Consider the following 18,947-nt stretch of genomic DNA (forward strand, 5'->3'; position numbering starts at 1 on the left):
TCATGAAAGGCACTATTAAATACAAGTCCCTTTTTCTGTTCTTTTTTAAACTACTGTTCATTAACACTAAAGCATATAATTGCACCCTTAATCAAAAGTTCACAACAGCTCTTTACAAGGTCTCCAGAGAGAATAGGGCCAGCAGTGGACGCAAATCACTAAATCTATTGACTGATCAAACAACAAATTAACAATTTGCATTTATATAGCATCTTTAATATAGATTGATATTCCATGGCATTTAAAATAAATACAAAGAGTTAACAAACGTACAGCTGTTGAAGAGTTTAAAGAATCTTAAGGCTGGGAAATACCTCCCTAAACCTCTCCATCTCTCTCTCTCTTTCTTTGACAGATTTCTTAAAACCCGCTTCTCACCTGTCCTAACATCTCCTGATGTGGCTCAGCTTCACATTTTGTTTGATAATACTCCTGTGAAGCAATTTGGGGCCATTTTACTATGTTAAAGGTGATATATTAATGCAAGTTGTCGCTGATGTGACAAAACCCAAGCTGAAAAAATTAGTTTTAAAAAGGGCTTTCAAAGCTGGAGGGAGGTGAAATTTAAGGAAGCGTCCTTGAGAGTGGCGCTGAGGCAGCTGAAGGCTGTGCTACCAAAGGGAGGGATAGGGATGCACAGAATGTCGAAGAACTGAAGGATGCAAGAGGGCGCAAGACTCAAAGAGATTGCAAATGTAAAGTGGGGGGGTTGGTGATGTAGTTGATGTAAGTTCAATGAATTGGGAATGTGGACCCAATGTAGATCAGCAAGAGAAGGGTTTAGGACTGAGAGGGAGTTAGTGTGGGAAACTTAAGGGTGGCTGAGTTTAAAACAAGCAGAATTTATACAGTGAGGAAGATGGAACATTGGCCAGGAGATAATTGGCGAAATCAAGTCAATAACTGACAAATAACGGATAAGAGCTTCAGTGGCTCTGGGGTTAAGTTGTGGTGACAGATAATGCTTCAGAGATAGATGTATGTAGCCTTTATAATGGGGAGACCACTGAATTTGAAACTTAATGCTGGATTGAACAAGGTGCCAAAGTTTCTCATAGCCTGATTCAGCCAGTGCAAGTGACAAAAAAGGAAATGGAATTAGTGACAAGAGAGTGTAGATATGGCCTGGGCTTAAAATGATTTAGCTCAAACAAATTTTGTGCTCCAATGTAACATCGGTCAAGCAGTCTGACAGCATAGGCGTAGAATTGAGTGTTACTGTCAGCATGGAATAATATCAAGGGCTAGTAATTTAAGTCTAAAACAGTCATGGTGGAGGGAAAACACTGCAGCCCTTTTTAAATTAAAAATTAATACTTCTTAACTACTGTCGATAAATCAACATCAGACTTTCTCATTGGTGCTCTCCTCAAATATTAACTTCAAAAACAAGAATTATTGAGACTATATCATTTGATAAATACATAATTGGCCTTCGTTTTCCTAAGACATTTTTTTTTCATTTAAGTTCACATCTCCACAGCTGCTGGATAGTTGAAAGGTCTTTGATAGTCATGTTGAGTTTTAGCTGTTCTAAATGACCACTAATGGCCACTAGGAGGAGCAATTCAGTCTATCAACAGGCCTCATCTCGAATGCTCCTCCAAAAGTTTTTAGCCAACACAGCCCTTACATTTAAAGCCTGAAGATAATAGGCAATGGAAAATAACATTTGTTGTACTTATTTCAGGTGGAAGGGAAGGAAAGAATAGTTCCAATGGAAGGTCAACGATCTGAAACGCGAGCTGTTTCTCTTTCCACAAAGGCTGTCTGCCCTGCTGAGTTTTGGCCAGCATTTTCTGTTTTTGCTTTATGTACAGGATGGAGTGCCAAGAACAATATCAAAATTTCCCCTTCAGTACAACTTCTGGGCTAGTCTGTGCTGGGTGAGTTTGTTTGTACCATTCAGGATTACATGAGCGTTCCATTACAGGAGTCAGCAACCTTTTCAACCTGAAGAGCCTTTTACAAAATGTTTGCCAAAATTAAAACTATTGGAACCCTCAAGATGAAAATTTGGCATTTCTAATCAAAATACTTAATAAATTGCCAACTGTCTCTGATAAAGCCATAATTTCCACATATAGTAAATGAAATACACTATATGTACTGAATTTATCAACAGGAAAATATCAAAATTAAAATAGACCTAATAGAATTATCACATTTTTGACATTCTTTGCACCTTTGACTTTTTTCTTTGGATCTCCAGTATATGCATGTTTAAGTTTTATGCATGAATTTGCATGAATTATGTTTCAGCATGTTCGAAAGGAAAATTCAAAAATGGTGAATTATATTAAATTAATGGAAAAACATCACATTTCTCCACTTTAATTTTAAAAAAGTAATAAGAAACTGATACACACAAAAACATTCCTTCAGTTTTATTTGTGTTTTTATAATGGATCTTGAAATAAATGGATTTTTTTACTATAAATTTGTCAGTAGAGAGATGTGCGGAATTGAGTTTTTTTCGGCTATTGATCCTTGTGATTGTAATATTAGGATTGTGATTCTAATAGTACATTCAGAATAACTTTTTATCTCAGCGATATTAGAAACAATAAAACCTATTGCTCAAACCAAAGGCATCTGTAACCATGGTGCAGCTATACCACTCAAACAGGTTTATTTAGAGCACAATTATATTTGTCATTAAAATAATCATTTGAATTTGCAAAGTGCAGCATAATTATTAGCCTTTCATCACACAATAAAAACACAGCTCTTACTTTTCTTCATTTAATCATTTTAGGAATTTCTCATGTTAATGCAATCCAACTGTTGGAAGCCACAAGTGAGACGAAGAGCCGCATGCAGCTCCAGAGCTGCCGGTTGCCAACCTCTAGTCTATTTTAATGTTGGTCATGTCCCGTACAACAATCAGCCATTTGCTTAACCTCTTGTAATAAAAACAATAATAGCTGGAAAAGCTCAGCAGTTCTGACAGCATCTGCGGAGAGGAATACAGTTAACGTTTTGAGTCCATATTACTCCTCATCAGAACTAAAGAGAATTAGAAATGAGGTGAAATATAAGCTGTTTGAGAGGCGTGAGACAGGTGGAGCTGGATAGAGGGCCAGTGATAGGTGGAGGCAGAGAAAAGATTGCCAAAGATGACATCGATTAAAGGACAAAGGGGTGTTGACAATGATGCTATTAGCTTTAGGATATGCTAATGGTGACATTAAGGGTAGAAAGCAGGACGAGCAAGTGACAGATGGCTCTAGTGGGGGTGGGGTAGGGGGTAGGGATCGAAATGGGCTTAAAGGTGGAGATAAAACAATAGATGGAAATAAATTTTAAAATAATAATAGAAATAGGTGGGAAAAGAAAAATATATTAAAAAATATATATATATAAATTATTGGAAAAAAGAGGATCGGAAAGGAGATGGGGATGGAGGAGAGAGTTCATGATCTGAAGTTGTTGAACTCAATGTTAAGTCCGGAAGGCTGTAAAGTGCCTAATTGGAAGATGAGGTGCTGTTCCTCCAGTTTGCGTTGAGCTTCACTGGAACATTGCAGCTGGCCAAGGACGGACATGTGGGCATGAGAGCAGGGTGATGTGTTAAAATGGCAAGCGACAGGGAGGTCTGGGTCATGCTTGCAGACAGACCAAAGGTGTTCTGCAAAGCGGTCACCCAGCCTGCGTTTGGTCTCTCCAATATAGAGGAGACCGCATTGGGTGCAGCGAATGCAGTAGACTAAATTGAGGGAAATGCAAGTGAAGTGCTGCTTCACTTGAAAGGAGTGTTTGGGCCCTTGGAAAGTGAGGAGGGGGGAAGTAAAGGGGCAGGTGTTGCACCTTCTGCGGTTGCATGGGAAGGTGCCGTGGGAGGGGTTGAGGTGTAGGGGGTGACGGAGGAGTGGACCAGGGTGTCCCGGAGGGAACGGTCTCTACGGAATGCCGACAGGGGGGTGAAGGGAAGATGTGTTTGGTGGTGGCATCATGCTGGAGTTGGCAGAAATGGCGGAGTATGATCCTTTGAATGCGGAGGCTGGTGGGGTGATAAGTGAGGACAAGGGGAACCCTATCATGGTTCTGGAAGGAGAGGAAGGTGTGAGGGCGGATGCGTGGTGATGGGCAGGACACAGTTGAGGAACCTGTCAACCATCATGGGTGGAAAACCTCAGTTAAGGAAGAAGGAAGACATGTCTGAAGAACTGTTTTGGAAAGTGGCATCATCAGAACAGGTGCAACAAAGGCGAAGGAACTGAGAGAATAGGATGGAGTCCTTACAGGAAACAGGGTGTGAGGAGCTGTAGCCGAGGTAGCTGCGGGAGTCGGTGGGCTTTTAATGAATATTGGTGGACAGTCTACCACCAGAAGTTGAGACAGGGAGGTCAAGGAAGGGAGGGGAAGTGTCAGTGATGGACCATGTGAAAAAGATGGAGGGGTGGAAATTGGAAGCAAAATTAATAAATGTTTCCAGGTCCAGGTGAGGGCATGAAGCGGCACTGAAGCAGTCATCGATGTACCAGAAAAAGAGTTGTGGCGGGTTCCTTCAATTTAGTCTACTCCCATTCACTGCTCCCAATGAGGTCTTCTCTACGCTGGAGAGACCAAATACATACTGGGTGACCGCTTTGTGGAACACTTTCGGTCTGTCCACAAACATGACCCAGATCTCCCTGTCGCTTGCCATTTCAACACACCACCCTGCTCTCTTGCCCACATGTCCGTCCTTGACCTGCTGCAATGTTCCAGTGAAGCTCAACAAAAACTGGAGGAACAGCACCTCCAATTAGTCACTTTACAGCCTTCCGGACTTAACACTGAGTTCAACAACTTCAGATCATGAACTCTCTCCTCCATCCCCACCCCCTTTCCGATCCCCCTTTTTTCTAATAATTTATATATTTTTTTTTTTAAATATATTTTTCTTTTCCCACCTATTTCTATCATTATTTTTAAATTTATTTCCATCTATTGTTTTATCTCCACCTTTTAGCCCATTTTGATCCCTTCCCCCTACCCCAACCCCACTAGGGCCATCTGTCACTTGCTCGTCCTGCTTTCTACCCTTCATGTCACCATTAGCACATCCTTTAGCTAATATCACCATCGTCAACACCCCTTTGTCCTTTTGTCTATGACATCTTTGGAAATCTCTTCTTTGCCTCCACCTATCACTGACCTTCTGTCCAGCTCCACCTGTCCCACGCCCCTCAAGCAGCTTATATTTCACCTCATTTCTATTTTTCTTTAGTTATGATGAAGAGTCATACAGACTCAAAATGTTAACTCTGTCTTCCTCTCCACAGATGCTGTCAGGCCTGCTGAGCTTTTCCAGCTATTTATGTTTCTATTTCAGATTTCCAGCATCCGCAGTATTTTTCTTTTATCTTTTTGCTTAATCTCTTGTATTGGTTCAAACTATCCATCTGCCAAATGTAACTGCAACACACAAACCATTCACAAAAAGCAGTGGAATTCATCTTACCCCATATCTGGCTCATTGAAGGAGGAAGGATATGTGGGACTGAGGAACGAAAAAAGAAAGAAAATTAAATTGATCGAATAAATCACAAGTATACACACATTTGTATTGTAGACCTATAGCTGTCAACATTACCCAAATGTCTTACACATTTCTCTATGATTTGCAAATTTGCACCATTCTGACTCTCAAAATATGAAAGATCAATCATTCTATCAAAATCATTTTTCAATTTTAAATTTGATATGTTAAAATAGATACATTGACAAAAGCAGAAAGTTCACCTGCGAGAACAACAAATTATCCAGTCAATGTCTTAAAAATGTCTCATTCCATGTAGACAGATTCAAACAGAAAGGAGGTGGGGGGATAATTAAGAATTAAACTTAGAGAGGATAAAACCCCTACTGCACATGCATGACATCACACATACTAAAATAAGCGAGGAAACAGAGATAGTCGAGGTAGCATTAAATTTGAAAACAAAGTACTCCACTCCCAAACAAGAACCTTAAACTTAAACAAAGCCGGCTCCATAAGTATGAGCAGACAGCTGGCTACGGTTGTTTAAGCAAATAGACCAAAAGGTATGGTGATAAATAAATGGTGGGAAACATTTAAAGAAACAACTCAAAATTCAACAAAAATACATTCCATTAAAAAACAAAAACCCTGCAGGAAAGGTCCATCCATGGCTTGCTAAGGAAGCTAAGAACAGTATTAGATTTAAAGTGGCTTATAATATTGCAAAGAATAATAATAAGCCTGAAAATGTAGGTAGGATGTTTCCCCTAGCGTTTGAGTCTAAAACGAGGGGACATAGTATCAAAATAAGGGGTAGGCCATTTAAGACTGAGACGAGGAAAGATTTCTTCACTTAGAGGTGGTGAATCTCTGGAATTCTCTACCCCAGAGCATTTTCAAACCAGAAATCAACAAGGCTTTTGGAGATGAAGGACACTACGGGATATGGAGATAGTGCGGGAAAGTGGCATTGAGGTAGGTGATCAGTCATTTGAGTGGCAGAGCAGGCTTGATGGGTGAATGGCCTACTCCTCTTCCTATGTTCCTAAGACTGGAAGTCTTTTAGAGACAAGCAAAAGGCCACCAAAAAGTTGATAAAATGAGAAAAAAATAGAATACAAGAGGAAATTAGCCAGGAATATGAAAAAGATTGGAAAAGATTTTACAAGTACATAAAAAGGAGAAGAGTAGCTAAAGTAAACCTTGGTCCTGAAGAGGTAGAGGCAGGCGAAATTATCATGGGGAATGAGGAAATGGCGAAGATATTGAACAATTAACTTTTTGAACAAATTCGCAGTAGAAGACACAATCTACTACCAAAAATAGAGAATAATCAAAGTGATCAAAAGTGAGGAACTTAAGGTAATTATTGTCAGCAGAGAAGACACACAAGAGAAATTTTTTTATTATTATTTCACAGGATGTGGGCTCGGCCAGCATTTTTTCTACCTATCCCTAATTGCCCTAGAGGTGGTGGCGTTGAGTCACCTTCTTGAACTACTGCATTCCATGCAGTGTAAGTACAGCCACAATGCTGTTAGGGAGAGAGTTCCAGGATTTTGACTCAGCGACAGTGAAAAAACAAAGATATAGTTCCAAGTCAGGATGATGTGTGACTTGCAGGTGGTGGTGTTCCCATGCATCTGCTGTCCTTGTCCTTCCAGGTGAAAGAGGCTGTGGGTTTGAAAGGTGCTGTTGAAGGAGCCTTGGTGAGTTGCTGCAGTGCACCTTGTAGACGGTATGCACTGCTGCCACTGTGTGTCAGCTGTGGAGGTGGTGAATGTTTAAGATGGTGGATGGGGTGCCAATCAAGAGGGCTGCTTTGTCCTGGACGGTGTTGAGCTTCTTGAGTGTTGTTCAAGCCACACTCATTCAGGCAAGTGGAATATATTTCATCACATTCCTGACTTGTGCCTGTAGACAGTGCACAGGTTTTGGGAAGTCAGGATGTGAGTTACTTGCCACAGGATTCCCAGCCTCTGACTTGCTTTTGTAACCACAATATTTATATGGCTAGTCCAGTTCAGTTTCTGGTCAATGGTAACTCCCAGGATGTTGGTAGTGGGGGATTCAGCCATTGAATGTCAGAGGGAGATGGTTGGATTCTTTCTTGTTGGATATGGTCATTGCCTGACACTTGTGCGGCACAAATTATACTTGCCACTTGTCAGCCCAAGCCTGAATATTATCCAGGTCTTTCTGCACATGGGCGCAGACTGCTTCAGTGTCAGAGGAGTCACAAATGGTGCTGAACATTGTGCAATCATCAGCGGACATCCCCACTTCTGACCTTATAAAGGTTATGAATAAAGCAGCACTTCTGGCTGAAGATTGTCGTAAATGCTTCAGCCTTACCTTTTGCATTGCTGTGATGGGCTCCCCCGAGATTGAGGATGGGGATATTTGTGAAGCCTCCTCCTCTAGTGGGTTGTTTAATTATCCACCACCATTCATGACTAGATGTGGCAGGACTGCAGAGCTTAGATCTGATCCATTGGTTGTGGGATCGCTTAGCTCTGTCTATCACTTGCTGCTTATGTTGTTTGGCACGCAAATAGTCCTGTGTTACAGCTTCACCAGGTTGGGAGCTCAATTTAGGTATGCCTGGTGCTGCTTCTGGCAAGCCCTCCTGCACTCTTCATTAAACCAAGGTTGATCCCCTGGCTTAATGGTAATGGTAGAGTGGAGGATATGCCAGGCCATGAGATTACAGGTTGTGTTCGAGTACAATTTTGCTGCTGATGATGACCCACAGTGCCTCATGAATGCCCAGCTTTGAGTTGCTAGATCTGTTCAAAATCTATCCCATTTAGCAAGTCGTAGTGCCACACATGATGGAATGTATCCTCAATGTGAAGATAGGACTTCCACCTCACAAGGACTGTGTGGTGGTTACTGCTACTGATATTGTCATGAACAGATGCATCTGCGGTAGATAGGTTGATGAGGATGAGGTCAAGTATGTTTTTCCCTCTTTTTGATATCCTCACCACTGCCACAGACCCAGTCTAGCAGCTATGCCCTTTAGGACTCAGCCAGCTCAGTCAGAAGTGGTGCTACCAAGCCACTCTTGATGATAGACATTGAAGTCCGCCACCCAGAGTACATTCTGCACCCTTGTCACCCTCAGTGCTTCCTCCAAGTGATGTTCAACATGGAGGAGCACTGATTCAGAAGCTGAGGGAAGGCGATACATGGTAATCAGCAGGAAGTTTCCTTGCCCACGTTTGAGCTGATGCCACGAGACTTCATGTAGTCTGAAATCGATGCTGTGGACTCCTAGGGCAATGGATTCAATGGATCCTTTCACCCACCTCCAGTATTCTCCCTCCACCTGGACCCCTCCCTCTGGCCTCTTACCTGCTCTTGATCTTTTAATAGAGAACCATCAGCATGAAATCGGCCGTCTCAATTTCTGTGCTCCTCTCACCCACTCTAACCTGTCTCCTTCTGAACTTGCTGTACTCCATTCTCTCAGGTCCAACCCTGACTTTGTTATCAAACCCTCCGACAAAGGTGGTGCTGTTGTTGTCTGTCGTACTGATCTCTACCATGCAGAGGCTGAGCACCAACTCTCAGACACTTCCTCCTACCTCCCCCTGGACCATGACCCCACCACCAAACATCAAGCCATTGTTTCCAGGACTGTCACTGACCTCAACTCCTCTGAAGATCTTCCCTCCACAGCTTCCAACCTCATAGTCTCCCAATCCCGGACAGCCCGCATCTACATCCTTCCCAAAATCCACAAACAGGACTGTCCCGGTAGACCGATTGTGTCAGCCTGTTCCTGCCCCACGGAATTCATTTCTTCCTATCTTGACTCCATTCTCTCTCCCCTTGTCCATTCCTCTGATGCTCTACATCATATCAACAATTTCCAGTTCCCTGGCCCTAACAACCTCCCCTTCACCATGTACGTCCAGTCCCTCTACAGCTCCATCCCCCACCAGGATGGTCTGAGGGCTCTCTGCTTCTTCCTTGAACAGAGGCCTGAACAATCACCATCCACCGCCACTCTCCTCCGCCTGGCTGAACCTGTTCTCTCACTGAACAATTTCTCCTTAAACTTGTCTTACTTCCTCCAAATAAAGGGTGTGGCTATGGATACCTTCATGGGCCTCAATTTTGCCAGTTCCTTTATGGGGTATGTGCAGCATTCCTTGTTCCAGTCCTACTCAGGCCCCCTCACACAACTTTCTTTCCGGTACATCGATGACTGTATTGGTGCTGCTTCATGCTCTTGTCTGGGCCTGGAAAAATTTATCAATTTTGCTCCCAGTTTCCACCCCTCTATCACCTTCACATGGTCCATCTTCGACATTTCCCTGCCCTTCCCTGACCTCTCTGTATCCATTTCTGCTGATAGACAGTCCACCAATATTCATTACAAGCCCACCGACTCCCACTGGTAACTCCTCACAGCCTGCTTCCTGTAAGGACTCCATCCCATTCTCTCAGTTCCTTCGCCTCCATCGCATCTGTTTCGATTATACCACCTTCCTAAACGGCGCTTCTGATATGTCTTCCTTCTTCCTTAACCAAGGTTTCCCACCCACTATGGCTGACAGTGTCAACCGTGTCTGACCCATCTGCCACGCCTCTGCCCTCACCCCTTCCCCTCCCTCCGAGAACCACAATAGGGTCTCCCTTGTCCTCACTTTTCACCCCACCAGCCTCTGCATTCAAAGGATCATTCTCTGCCATTGCTGCCAATTCCAGCATGATGCCACCACCAAACACATCTTCCCCTCACCACGTCGTCAGCAATCCATAGGGACTGTTCCATCCCTGACACCCTGATCCACTCCTCCAACACTTGAACCATGCTGGGATGAATGTCCTCGCAAACCGCATAACTAGGGAAGTAGAGAGGGCTTTAAACTAAACAAGAGGGGTGACAGATCAAGTTTGGGTAGAGGTAGCAATTCAAGGTGTAGAGTCAAGACAGGAGAGCAAAATAGCAATATGAGAAATAAGGGTCAGAGAGTGGCAGGAAGAGACGAGCTAAGAATACATCAACAGTCAAGACTAGATGTTACAAAGGTAACAAAAAGACGAAACTGAAAACTCTCTATCTGAATGCACATAGCATTTATAACAAAGTAAATGAATTGATGGCACACATTAAAGTAAATAAATATGATCTGATAGCAATTACAGAGATCTGGCTGTAGGATGACAAAGATTAGGTCCTTAATATTGAAGGGTACATGGCATTTATGAAGAATAGGAAGCTAGGTAAAGGTGGAGGGATATCACTGTTAATCAAAGAGAGCATTGGTGCAATAGTTAGAGATGGCCTTCGTTCAGGAGATCAGGGTGTAGAATTGGATTGGGTGGAAATGAGGACTAGTAGGGAGAAAAAAGTCATTAATGGGAGTCGGCTACAGGCCCCCTAACAGTAGTCACGGTGTAGGACAAGAGAAAATATTGTGTGCTTGTGATAAAGGGACAGCAATAACCATTGGTGATTTTAATCTACACACAAACTGGAAAAATCAGATTGGCAGTTGTAGCCTGGATGAGAAGTTCTTAGAATGCTTTCAAGACAGTTTCTTAGAGCAGCACATTCTGCAACCAATCAGAGAGCAGGTTATATTAGATTTGGTATTGTGTAATGTGGCAGGATTAATTAATAACCTCACAGTAAAGGCACCCATAGGTAGCAGTGACCACAATATGATTGAATTGTATATCCAGTTTGAAAGGGAGAAGAGCAGGTCTAAGACTAATATCTTAAACTTAAATAAGGGAAACTAGGCTAGAGGATAAATCAATAGAGAAGCAGTGGCAGACATTGAAGGGGATATTTCAGAGTATTCAGAATAAGTACATTCCTACTCTAAAGAAAATTTCTAAGGAGAGGACCCACCATCTGTAGATAACTAAAGATGTTAAGGAAAGCATCAAACTTAAGGAAAAAGCATACAACTCTGCAAAGATGAGTGGCATGACAAGGGTGATTGGACAGAATATAAAGAATGGCAGAGAATGTCTAAAAGGTTAATCAGGAGAAAGAAATTAGCAGCGGTTCAAGAAGGCAGCTCACCACCACCTTCTCAAGGGCAACTAGGGATGGGCAATAAATGCTGGCCCAGCCAGTGAAGTCCATATCCTGTGAATGAATAAAAAAAATGAGAATATGACAAGAAGCTAGCTAGAAATGTAAAAATGGATAGCAAGAGCTTCTACAGGCATTTAAGAAGGAAAAGAGTAAGTAAAGTGAGTGTTGGTCCTCTAGATAGTGACAGTGGGGAGTTAATAGTAGATAATAAGGAAATGGCAGAAGAAATTAATAAATATTTTGCTTCTGTGTTCACCAAAGAGGACACGAAAAACATTTCAGTAATAGCTGCAAATCAGGAGGTGACCAGGAGAAAGGAACTTGGTGACATTGATATCACTAGGGAAATGGTACTGAGCAAATTAATGGAGCTGCAGGCTGGACCCCGATGGACTACACCCTAGTGTCTTAAAAGAGGTGGCTAATGAGGTAGTCGATGCGCTGGTGTTAATTTTCCAAAAGTCGCTAGATCCTGGAAATGTTCCATCAGATTGGAAAGTAGTAAGTATAACCCCGCTATTCAAGAAGGGAGGGAGGCAGAAAATAGGAAACTATAGGCCAGTTAGCTTGACGTCTGTCGTGGGGAAATTATTAGAATCGATAATTAAGGAGGTTATAACTGGGCACGTAGAAGAGCTCAAGGCAATCAGGAAGAGTCAGCATGGTTTTGTGAGGAAAAATCATGTTTAATCAATTTATTTGAGTTTTTTGAAGGAGTAACATGTGCAGTGGATAAAGGGGGACCTGTAGAGGTACTGTACTTGGATTTCCAGAAGGCATTTGATAAGGTGCCACATCAAAGATTATTACAGAAAATAAAAGCGTGGGTAACATATTAGCATGGATAGAAGATTGGCTGGCTAGCTGGCAGAAAACAAAGAGTATGCATAAGTGGTTCTTTTTCTGATTGGCAGGATGCAATGAGTAGAGTCCCACAGGGACTGTACTGGGGTGTCAACTTTTTATGATTTAGATCAATGACTTAGATGAGGGGAGTGAAGACATGGCAGCTAAATTTGCAGATGACACAAAGGTAGGTAGGAAAGTTTGTTGTGAAGAGGATATGAGGAGGTTGCAGATGGATATAGATAGGTTGAATGAATGGGCAAAGATCTGGCAAATGGAGTTTAATGTGAGAAAGTGTAAAGTTGTTCACTTTGGCAGGAAGAACAAAAATAGAAAACAGCTGCATAATTCTGAGGTGCAGAGGGATCTAGGTATTCTAGTAGATGAGTCACAAAAAGTTAGTATGCAGTTACAGTGAGTAATTAAGAAGGCTAATGGAATGCTATCCTTTATTATGAGAGGGATTGAACATAAAAGTAAGGATGTTATGCTTCAGTTATAGAGGGCATTGGTGAGACCGCACTTCAAATACTGTGTGCAGTTTTGGTTTTCTTGTTTAAGGAAGGAAGTAAATGCATTGGAGGCGGTTCAAATGAGGTTTACTTGATTGATTCCTGGAATGAGTGGGTTGTCTTATGAGGAAAGGTCGGACAGACTGGGCTTGTTTCCACTGGAGTTTAGAAGAGTGAGGGGTGATTTGATTGAAGTATATAAGATCCTGAATTACCTTGACAAGATGGACGTCGAAAGGATGTTTCCTTTTGTGGGTGAGTCCAGAACTAGGGGGCACTGTTTTAAAATTAGGGGTTGCCCTTTAAGGATAGAGGTGAGGAGAAACTTTTCTCTCAGAGGATTGTACGACTTTGGAATTATCTGCCTCAGAACGTGATGGGGGCAGGGTCATTGAATATTTTTAAGGCAGAGATAGATGGATTCTTGTTAGGCAAAGGAATCAAAGGTTATCGGGGTTAGATGGGGATGTGGAAGTCGAAACACAAGAAGATCAGCTATGATCTTATTGAATGGCTGAGCAGGCTTGAGGGGCCGAATGGTCTAATCCTGTTCCTAATTCTTATGTTCTTATCACCCTCAACACATCATCCCCTTCCCACAGCACCTTCCCATGCAATCGCAGAAGATGCAACACCTGGCCCTTTACCTCCCACTCCTCACCCTCCAAGGGCCCAAACAATTCTTTCAGGTGAAGCAGTGCTTCACTTGCACCTACTTCAATTTGGTCTACTACATGCACTGCCCCCAATGTGGTCCCCTCTACATTGGAGAGACCAATTGCAGACCGGGTGACCGCTTTGAGGAACACCTTCAATCTGTCCGCAAGCATGATCCAGAACTTCCTGTCACTTGCCATTTCAACATACCACCTGCCTCATGCCCACATGTCCGTCCTTGACCTGTGCAATGTTCTAGTGAAGCCCAATGCAAACTGGAGGAACAGCACCTCATCTTCCGATTAGGCACTTTACAGCCTTTCAGACTTAACATTGAGTTCAATAACTTCAGACCATGAACTTTCTCCCGTACACTCACCCCCTTTTCTTAATCTCTTTTATTTTTAAAATAACAATAATTTATTTATATTGTTTATTTATTTTCATTTTTATTCATTCATTCATTGTTTTATCGCTTTTTTATCCCCCTTTATCACCTTTTTTCAAATCCTTTTTCCCCAACCACCACCCCCTCCCCCAACCCCACATCCCAAAAGGGCCATCTGTCACTTGTTCTATGTTGTTCTTTCACGGAGTGCTGACCTTTGTTCTACTATTCACATATTTTGCTTTCTTACCTTCGTGCCACTAGCAGCACCTTTTTTAGTCTTTACCATGACCATTAGCACTCCCTTTGTCTTGTGTCCATGACACCTTTGACAATCTCTCCTCAGCCCCCACCTATCGCTGATCTTCTTTCCAGCTTTACCTGCTCCACTCCCCTTAAACAGTATAAATTCCATCACATTTTTACTTATCTTCAGCTCTGGAGAAGAGTCATGCAGACTCAAACTGTTAACTTGTTTCTCTCTCCACAGATGCTGTCAGACCTGCTGAGTTTTTCTAGCATTTTCTGTTTTTATGTCATATTTCCAGCATCCGCAGTATTTTGCTTTTATCTAGTTGGAAATGTAAACTGGGAGAAGGACACACAAAGAGGCTGCAAAGAGACATTGACATAGGCAGGGTAAGTGAGTGGGCAACAAAATGGCCGATGGAGTATCTTGTGGGGAAGTTTGAAGTTTTTCTATTGAGCAGCAAGAATAGAAAAGCAGAATATTTTCAAAAGGCAGAAACTTGTAAATGTTGGTGTTCAGAGGGACTTGGGTATACTTGTACAAGGAGCACAGAAGGTTGGCATGCAGGGACAGCGAGCAATTGGAAAAGCAAATGGCACGTTGGCCTTTATTACAAGGGACTGGACTACAAGAACAATAGAATCTTGCTGCAGTTGTACAGGGCTTTGGTGAGATCACACCTGGAGTATTGTGCACAGTTTAATCACCCATATTTAAAGAAGGATGTACTTACATTGGAGGCAGTACAGCGAAGGTTCATTAGATTGGTACCTGGGATGAGAGGGTTGTCCTATTATTTGAGGCTAAGTAAATTAAGTCCATACTCTCAAGTTCAGAAGAATGAGAGATGATGTCTTTGCAACATACAAGGTTCTGAAGGTGCTTGACAGGGTAGAAACTGAGAGGTTGTTTCTCCTGGTTGGGGAGTCTAGAACAAGGAGGCACAGTCTTAGGATAAGGGGCCAATCACTCAGGACTGAGATGAGGTGAAATTTCTTCACTCAAAGGGTTGTGAATCTTTGGAATTCCCAACTACAGAGGGTTGTAAATGCTCCATCATTGAGTATATATAAGTCTGAGATAGAAAGACTTTTGATCTCTTGGAATCAAAGGATGTGAGCGGATTGGAAAGCGGAGTTAAGGCCGAAGATCAACCATTATTGTGTTAAATAACAGAGCAGGCTCGTGGGTTCTCCTATTTGTTATGCTTGTTCCACATTTACAAAACATTATTGGAATTAAAATTATTAGTATTACCAGAGGACTGGAGGACAGCTAAATTAATTAAATTAGATTAAATTAAATTAAATTAAATCTCCTGTATTTAAAAAGGGAGGTGGAATGAGTCCATGGAAAAAGAAGCAGATACCTTAATGTAGGTGTCATAAAAAATAACAGGATCTTTCTCAAAATGTAATAAAGTCTAGAAATTGAAAATATAGTAAAGAATAGTCAAAATGGATTTCAAAGAGGAAGGTCATGCATGACCAGCCTTACTGAATTCTTTGAAAAGAGTAAAAAGAAGAGTAAACAAAGGTAATATAATGGATGTACTATACTTGGATTTTTAAAATGCCTTTGATAAGGTACCACGTAGTAGACTAATGACTAACATGTGGAGTCAAGGGATATGTAGCAGAGCAAGCTGGCTACAAAGCAGAATTTGGGTTAATAGTAGTTACTCAAAATGGCAGAAGGTGGGATGTGGTGTTCCACAATGATTGATGCTGGGATCACTGTTGTCCACCATTTACATAAACAATTTGATCTCAAGAATCTGAAGTACAAATTCAATATTTACAGGCAACTCCAAATTGGGGAGTGTAGTTGATACTAATGAAGATTATAACAAAACACAAAATGCTAATAACCTTGCATGTAAATGACAAATTAATCTTAATACAGATAAGTGTGAGGTAGTGCATTTTGGTAGGAGGAATAAGGGAACCACATGCTCCTTGGATAATAAGAGTCTGAATGGGCTTAAGGAGCAAACAGATCTCGGGCTACAGATCCACAAATGATTACAATTACCAAAGCAAGTTAACAAGGCTATAAAATGCACTGAGGTTGATTTCTAGAGGAATATAACTCAAAGCAAAGAATTTATGTTCAACTTAAATATAAACTTAACTTCATAGGAATATGAGCTGTTGAAGGTATTTGAGGGATTAGGCATTGCAAAGAGCCAAATAGCCCAAAACTTTTTTCTAAAGCCACTGTTCCTCAAAAATACACTCCTTCTGGCTACTGAGCTCAAGCAGGTGCGGTATCATAAGCAACCCGTTTATTTCAAAAACTAATTAGTATTGCTGGAAGAGACAAGAAAAGAACAGGATAATGCTTAGGAGGAAATACTCAGCAGGTCTGGCAGCATCGGCGGAGAAGAAAAGAGTTGATGTTTCGAGTCCTCATGACCTTTCAACAGAACTAGGTGAATCGAAGGAAGAGGTGAAATATAAGCTGGTTTAAGGTGTGTGTGTGTGTGCATGTGTGTGTGTGTTGGGGGGGGGGGGGGGGGGGGGGGGTTGTGGTTGGGTGGGGGGAGAGAAGTGGAGGGGGGGTGTGGTTGTAGGGACAAGCAAGCAGTAATAGAAGCTGATGATCACACACACACACCTTATCTTTCACCTTCCTTCGATTCACCTAGTTCTGTTGAAGGGTCATGATGAGGACTCGAAATGTCAACTCTTTTCTTCTCCGCCGATGCTGCCAGACCTGCTGAGTTTTTCCAGGTAATTCTGTTTTTGTTTTGGATTTCCAGCATCCGCAGTTTTTTGTTTTTATCTAATGCTTAGGAGGGATTTCCTGGCCCCTCCCACCGGCAGGATCTGCCGGTCCTGCCAGTCAACGAAGATTTGATTGGCTCGCCGCACACCCGTGGAGGAACATGCCACAGAGAACCTGGAAAATCCCGCCTTTAGACTCTACAGCCTTATATCTCTTTCTACGTCTACAGGAATGCCTAAACTTTTATTAAGTTGTTTTAATCATATATAATTTCCTTTTACTATTTCTCAGCATTTAAACTTTGCTAGATTGCAGTTTAATATAAGGTTGCTATTGGTTTGTTCATATCTGTTAGAATTAGGGAAATATTAAATTCATCTTTATTTACAGTTAGAACTCTTGTTGTCAAGGTCCTGGGTTGTGTCATCAACCATGGAAACAGAAAACAAGCACAGAAAAGCCCATGCAGAAGATAAAAAGCAGGAAAGAGAGGCCCAAGGCCTGTAATTTTAGAAAGAGTTGGCTGTGCCTATGACTGAAAGGATTTTTTTGTAGTTCCGATTTTTGGGGCTTATCGTAAGAACTCAAGAAACAGGAGCAGGAGTAGGCTACCCAGTCCTTTGAGCCTGCCCACTCATTCAGTAAGATCAAAGCTGTTCATCTACCTCAACTCCTTCTTGCACAATCCTCATATGCCTTAATTCCCTTGATGCCCAAAGATCCACCAATCACGGTCTTGAATATATTCAACAACTGAGTATCCATAGCAGTCTGGGGTAGAGAATTCCAAAGATTCACAACTTTTTGCATGAAGAAATTTCTCCTCATATAATTTGTAAATGGCTGGTCCCTTATTCTGAGCCTCATCTACGCTACTAGTTACATGGTCAAAAAATTCTACCAGGTTTTTCAAAACTGATCTTCCTTTCTTAAATCTGCCCAATTATACTATGATTTTCTAAGTTTCCTGTTACCACATCCCTAGTCATTGATCATTGATTCTAGCACTTTCCCTTCCACTGATGTTTGTTAGGCTAACTAGCCTACAGTTTCCCATTTTCTCTCTCCCTCCTTTCTTGAATAAATTTGCTACCTTCCAATCCATGAGGACTTTTCTAGAATCCAGGAAATTCTGGAAGATCAAAACCAATGACCTGAATGTTCTGGTCAGCATCCACGGGCGGGCCCTGCTCATCAACACGTAAAATGGGCATGCGTCCTGACATCACCGCATGTCATTCAGATCTTGAGTTTGGCGGGCAGGAATCGGAGTGGGCTGCGTGCCCACTGAACTGTCAAAGGCCTATTAAGGCCATTTAAATAGCAATTAAAACAATTAACAGGGCAGCCCGCCCAATCTTAAGGTTGGCGGGCAGGCGAAGAGCCCAGGCGGCCTTCGCATTTTTCATAGAACCTTATTCACAGGTGGGATGAGGTTTCATGAAGGGTTTTTAAATGTAATAAAAAATTTTATTAAAATTCATTGACATGTCCTAGCTCATATGACACTGTCACACGAGGGGACATGTCTGAATTTTTACTTATTTCAATCTTTCACTACCAACTTGATCTCCCTGAGGCAGCTCTGTGCCTCAGGGAGATTTTTGTGCTCTTTCGCATGCAGTGCAGGCCCCAACTCTCCCTCCTCGCCCCATTCGCACAGAAAGCGCTCAGAGTTTCCGGGTGCACATCACGTTGGTTGGGCTTTAATTGGCCTGCCCACGTAAAATGGCGGTGCTCAACTGATTGCGGGTGGCGATTGGCTGCGCAACCTCCATGCCCACTCCCGCTCAGCACCCCTCCCCCTGATGGGGAGAAAGTTCTCCCCAATGTATTCACTATCTCTGTAGCCACCACTTTTAAAACCCTAGATCTAAGGGATTTGTCAATTTTGAGTCCCATCAATTTCTCCAGTATTATTTCTTTACTAGTGCTAATTTCTTTAAGTTCCTCATTATCGCTAGACCCTTGGTTTCCTACTATTTCTGAAATTTTTTTATGTCTTCTACTGTGAAGATAGATGCAAC

At 42.1% G+C, this 18,947-nt stretch overlaps 1 long non-coding RNA gene across 1 annotated transcript in view; it reads right to left on the minus strand.

Annotated features, from left to right (window-relative positions):
- Positions 1 to 5,448: 5,448 nt before the first annotated feature.
- The window catches only part of LOC121287209, a 71,454-nt gene continuing 57,955 nt past the window's right edge, over positions 5,449 to 18,947 (minus strand). Inside the window, exon 3 of the long non-coding RNA XR_005945162.1 lies at positions 5,449 to 5,488. This is a non-coding gene — a long non-coding RNA (uncharacterized LOC121287209). The remainder of the gene's footprint in view (positions 5,489 to 18,947) is intronic.

The sequence above is a fragment of the Carcharodon carcharias genome, chromosome 1 (genome assembly GCF_017639515.1).
Source record: "Carcharodon carcharias isolate sCarCar2 chromosome 1, sCarCar2.pri, whole genome shotgun sequence".
NCBI classification, from domain to species: domain Eukaryota; kingdom Metazoa; phylum Chordata; class Chondrichthyes; order Lamniformes; family Lamnidae; genus Carcharodon; species Carcharodon carcharias.